Raw genomic sequence first — 6,319 nt, forward strand, 5'->3', positions numbered from 1 at the left:
TAATCTCATTCAGGAGGCTTGAAACATTAATGGTTTAGTCTTGTGAATTTTAACAGTTCCCTGTCATCATTTAACAAACTCAACAACTGCACAACTTCTTAAGCTGTGATTTCAGTCTCTGCTAGTTCATATTGCATGTTTATTTTGGACAGTCTTCTGTTAAGCATGGTGCTTGTACTGGTTTAAATAAAATGTTAACATGAAAGGACTTCTTGCTTCTCATTTTTTTCTCACCTCCTCTCCCTTTTGGAGTTACTCTCACCTGCCTGGCTCAGTTGTGGCCTTTGCGTGAGTCACAGTGATTCAGCAATTTACTTTCTCTGGAAGAACTGAGAGGCAAAATAAACAGGAACCACTTGGCAAAGATAGGATTGGGTGAGGGAGAATGTAACAAGATTATAAACATTTCTCAAACTTGTTCTGAGGGTAGAATGATTTGTTTGTAGTGGCAGAGGGCATTATCTCAAATGATGAACCCTTGCTCTTAAAGGGAAAACCGTAAGTTAAAGGGGCTGTGTACTTCCCAAGAAATCAAATTGAAGGATCTTTTATTGAATATAGTATGTCACTTTTAAACATCCACTGAAGATCCATCTTGCCTTTGTTTTAGACTATTCTGAATGGTTTGTGTTTCATATCGAATGAATACAAATCACCACTACTTACCTAATTTTTAGAGTCTAATGTACACTTCTTGTGATTGAATAGGTGATAGAAGTCACGATTTGTTCATGGTGTGCGAAAGGAGTAGTTTATTGTCTTCCTGTCTTCAAGAATCTCACAAGGAGAATTGGCCAGAGCTTGGAAACATGTCTTATTTCTCAAATTTGTCCATTTACGTATTCGAAACAGCCAGCTCCTAAATTTTTTCATCTTCATTTTTATTTGGGGGGGGGGGGGTGTCCTTTTACTTTCCAGCAGCAAAAAGCATTTCTAACCACTTAATGTCCCAGGGTGGGCCCACTCTCATTTGTATGAGGGCACACCCTGAGTGGATATTGGATCCTGTACAGTAATATTTTTGGCTATGTTGGAGACCCAAGTAGATTAAAGATCTTACTGCTGAGCATCACATCGGCTCTTGTTCTTTACTTGAGATCTGTCCCCAGGTAACTGGAAAGCACCCTGCTGAGGTATCCCCCTTCTCCAATTACAGGAAAGAAAAAGCAGAATGCCAAGGTTGCATCCAAAAGCCATGCTGTAGTCCCCAGAGAAAATGTGTGTATGTGTGTGTGAGAGCGTGCGTGAGCATGACGCTCCTTTTCACTACCACCTACAGGATTAAACACAGATTCTCTTCCTAGAATGTAAGGCCCTCAACATTTTGGCCCACTGCTCACCTGTGGTGGACAGCCAAGCCCAAATGGGCTGCAGCCCTTCATTAGGTAGAAATGCCCCAGGCACTGCTCCTTGCCGAAGCCCTTTTGATAGCCATGATTTGTCCCACATGGATGTACTTGCCTGTCAGCCTCTCCCCAGCCTCAATACACACAGGACCTCTCACTTCCAGCACCCCGTGGTTGAACTCAAGAGCCTCGCCTCTAAGACGTTTGCCTGACTGGTACCAAACAATGAGCTGAGCCCATCTCTCCCGGTGCCAGGTACCAAGAGGTACTTTACAATTCAATTCCTGCCATTGGAAAGAGGAGCCCGTTCTCTTGAAGTGGCAACTGAGCTTGGAAGAATGCCATTAGATGGAGAAGAGGGAGAGACAATGTCGGCTGGGGCCGCGTAGAAGAAAGCAGGCTTGCAGAGTAGCTGAAGCACGCTGAGGAGCCACACTTCCGCCTTTTAGGTTCCCAGGGCCTCCTCTGACCCAGGGCCACTCCTCAGAGTTCCCTTTTTCTGAGGCCTGGTGGGTTGCTTCGCTCTTTCTGGGTTCCTCTCATGGCTACCCTTACCAGAAATTAAGTTAATGTGGACATGTCTGTTTTACTTGCATGCCAGAGAAGCTAGTTCTAGTAGGACCTCTGGTTTCACCTGCCACCATCCCCTACATTCCTACATTTACACCCCAGCCTAACTGAACACCCTTCTTTCATGCAAGCATACTCTGGGCCTCATCCCTACCAACAGAAACACCTCCCCAGGCTGCTGTGGCCTGTCAAAATCAACAATCTTCAATAATTACCTCAAAAGCCATTTCTACCATGAAGTCGATTGTTTGTTGAACTAAATATAGTTACTAATTTAGGAAAAAACCCACAACACTTCTATTAAACCAATATCATTAGAGAAAAATCAGAAAATACAGACAAGCAAAAGGAAGAAAATGTCTATTCCCCAAGAAATCCATCGTGACATTTTTGGTTATCTGTTTCCCTGTCTCTGGAGGAATTCTCCGGCCCCATAGCTTTTTTAGGCACCCTAAAGAATGATAGAATTACACTCATTTTTTCAGGTAATAAAAATTCCAACCTCGTCGAATGTCAAAACTTCAATATCTTACTTCCTTTAAGGCTCCCTCCCTCATCTCTCTTTCCTCCCACTCCACTTACATCAAATCCACGTCAGGCTGGGAACCCACCATGGGGGTGGGGTTGGGGTGTGGTCTGTCCCTCATTATCGCCCTCCTGCCTTGCTCCCCCATTCACTAGTTGTCTCTAGGCCCTCTGGGATTGGTGGAGGAGGGCAATGACTCATTAACCTGGTACAAATGTAATCTGGAGTGGGTGCCCTCTGGGCTGTGGCTAATGTCAAGTATCAATTCTTTTTCCTCATGGTATGCTTCTGTGAGTTCCTTGCCAATTTCCACTGGGGATTTTGGCTGGAAGTCCCTTGACATGGGTCATGTCTTCTGTGGCCAGTGGCTTTACAAATGCCCCTCCCAGCTCTTGGCTTCTGGTAGTGAGCTCTGTCCCTGGCACCTCGCTTCTGCAGATTGCATCTTGAGCTGTGTCCCCCGTTCGGCTCGCTTCCTCAGGGTTCATATTGGCCCCCAGGAAGCATGCATCTTTGCCTTGCTGCCATCAGGGAGGGTACAGTTTGCTGCCTCCGCCATCAGGGGCAGCTCTCAGATCTAGCCCCTGCATACTTCTCTGACCCCATTTTGGCCCATTCTCCTAGCGCACTACACCTGAGCCATGCTGGGCTTATTTTTGTTCTTTAAACACGCCAAGCTCGAACGTTCTCACTAGCTGTAGCTTCTTCCTGGGAAGATTGCCCACTTTCCCTTTTCCATACCCACCTCCCAATAGTCGTTTGGCTGTCTCCTTTATTCTGAACTGAGCTTAAATGTTGCCACTCACAGAGGTTTTCCCTGATCATTCATCCTAAGGGTAGCGGCACCTTCACCATCATAACCCATCTGTTCCAATTCTCTGCCTAGCACTGACCATCATCTGATAGTTTTCTAATTTATGTAACTGGTCTGAAGGACTCTCAAAAGTAATCACGTAAAAACAATTTTGGGGTTGTTTTTCAAAACTTGCTACCTCTGTTCCCCATCAAACCTCTCTTTTTTTCCTCTGGCTAAAAGGCTTGCTTGGTGATCTATCTCCATTAGAGTTCAGTCGCTTAGGTGTTACAAGTGCCTTTTCAGTCACTAAGATTCAGTTCTGTTCATTTTATTTTTTTATTTTATTTTATTATTTTTAAAAAAGATTTTATTTATTTATTTGACAGAGAGAGAGACACAGCGAGAGAGGGAACACAAGCAGGGGGAATGGGAGAGGGAGAAGCAGGCTTCCTGCAGAGGAGGGAGCCCGATGTGGGGCTCGGTCACAGGACTCTGGGACCATGACCTGAGCCGAAGGCAGACGCCTAACGACTGAGCCACTCAGGCGCCCAGTTCTGTTCATTTTAAAAATTCAGTCTCGTATTTGATTCAAACCTCTTCTCTCCTTCAGCACACCCTACACTTATGGTTCTGGGAGGAGCACGAGGGAGCATTTGTCCTCAAGTTCTGCTTTCTTGCAACTGGCGCTTCCCCCCCTGGTGTTGGGGATGCGAGGGCGGAGACAGAAAAGACATTAGCTTAGGACTCTAAGCTGCTGGATCGATTTCCTTTTTTGCGCGTGCACACCTTGCTGGTAAGTAGGTTGCTGTGCTTTTGGATGTCATTGCTTCTCTATTGAACACTGACTGGCCATGAGTTCCCAGAGTAGGGCAAGCCTTCAAATGCTGATTTTTCCCTAGAAGTCATCTTCTGCTTTGTAGGGTTTCTTCATGATTACCCTTTCTATAACTTCTGTTTTACTTGAATTAATAATGATCTTTTGTCCCCATTTTCTTAGTTTTCAATGTAGTTATTATTTTTTCCCTAAATACCTTCAATGGATTGCTTAAATGCCTAGCAATTCTTCCAAATGCTTCAACAAATAAGAAAATCTGCCCGTTCCAAAAGATTTCAAATAAGAAAGGAGAGTTGAAATTACATATATTTAAGTAATTTGCAGTTAAATAATAATTCCCAGTGAAAGTAAAAAAGAAAATCTATAAGGTTCCCCCTTCTTGGAGACCTCCTTCCCCACCTTCCATCCTCCCTCTAAAATCTGTACTGGATGCTCTATAGTCATGAGTGTGTCATCCAGAAGCTTTCCTCGCTTGCTTCTTAGTTGGAGCCCCTTGGTTGGATCCCATGTATTCCCTATTTTGTTAACCCATTTTGCTGAAGCCCATGGTACACGGGAGGAGAGCTTTCTTATTTCTGAAAATATTTTTGCTCCATCCTCACAACTGATCAGTGGTTTGGAGGCTGTACTGGATGTTTTCTGTTTGCCTCTCCAGAATCACTCTCCACCCTTCTCCACCCTGGCTCTGCCCCCCAGGAGGCTGAGCTTGAGGAACGACATCAACTGGCTCCCTTGCCTTCTGGTTTCTGCTTGAGATCAGCCAATCTCTGGGGAGGATGGAGAGGGAAGACAGGTACTTATTCCCTCAATCAGTCCTTTAGCTAAGTTCTCGGCAGGTTATGGCCCTCCATTGAAAGTCATTCATCCACTCGATGGGGCACCTGGGTGGCTCAGTTGGTTAAGCAACTGCCTTCGGCTTGGGTCATGATCCCGGAGTCCTGGGATCGAGCCACGCATTGGGCTCCCGGCTCATCGGGGGCCTGCTTCTCCCTCTGACCCTCTCCCCTCTCATGCTGTTTCTCTCTCTCTCTCAAATAAATAAATAAAATCTTTAAAATAAAAAGAAAGTCATTCATCTACTCGAGACAGTCTTTCTGAATCCTGGTAACCCCCACCTCCCCTCCTTCCTTAGGCTTAGTGATGGAAACAGCAGAGCTTTGAGGACGGAGGTATCTCTTCCTAGCCTGTAATAATAGCCCTTTATCAAAGGGCTCAAATTATCTTAATTTAGAGTTCCATCTCTTTCCTGGGTTTAAATTCTAGGATGGAAGTGATTTTCCAACAGAATTGTAAGGGCATTGCTCCTCCATCTTCTAGCTGCAGTATGCTGTTAAGAAGTCTGATGCTAGTCTGACTGCAATTTTGTCTTAAGTTTTTCCTTTGGGATCTTCTCCTTATTTTTGATATTGTGAAATGTCTCTGTGATGTGATTTGGTGCGGATCTGGTTTCATTCATTGTGCTAGATATTTGATGGACTATTTGAATCTGGAAATTCATATTTTTCAGTTCAAGGAAAAATGTTTTCCTATTATTTGGTAACCTTCATATTTTTCCTCTCTCTTTCTAGAACTCTTACTGGTTTAGATGGTGGACTACTTGCTCTGATTCTCTAATTTTCTTATCTTTTCTATTGTTCATCTCTCTTTTTTTTTTGTTCTTCTTTTTCTGGGAGAGTTACCTCAACTTTCTCTTCCACCCCACTTGGTGATTTTAAAATTTCAGTTACATATTTAAAAGCCATACAAGGTTTTTTAGAAGATTTTATTTATTTGTTTGAGAGAGAGCAAGCATAAGCAGGGGGCAGAAGGGCAGAGGGAGAGGGAGAAGCAGGCTCCTGGCTGAGCAGGGAGCCCGATGCGGGCTCGATCCCAGGACCCTGGGATCATGACCTGAGCCGAAGGCAGATGCTTAACTGTTGAGCCACACAGGTGCCCCTAAAAGCCATACAAGTTTTACTAGTAAGATTGAACAGTAAAGCGAGGAAGACAAAATTTCTTCATAGTCTACAAAATATTTTATAAACACTTTAGATCTCAACAAAGGACTTTTATCTGGGAATAGGCAGCTAACAGCATTTCTACAAATAAATATTTTCTGAATACATTTAAAAAGAAACTACAGGGGCGGCTGGGTGGCTCAAGTGGTTAAGCCTCGGACTCTTGATTTTGGCTCAGGTCATGATCTCAGGGTTGTGAGATCAAGCCCTGCAGAGGGCTTTGCCCTGGGAGTGGAGCCTGCTTGAGAT

This window comes from Leptonychotes weddellii, chromosome 9, assembly GCF_054177405.1.
Source record: "Leptonychotes weddellii isolate Sample4059 chromosome 9, ASM5417740v2, whole genome shotgun sequence".
Lineage (NCBI taxonomy): Eukaryota > Metazoa > Chordata > Mammalia > Carnivora > Phocidae > Leptonychotes > Leptonychotes weddellii.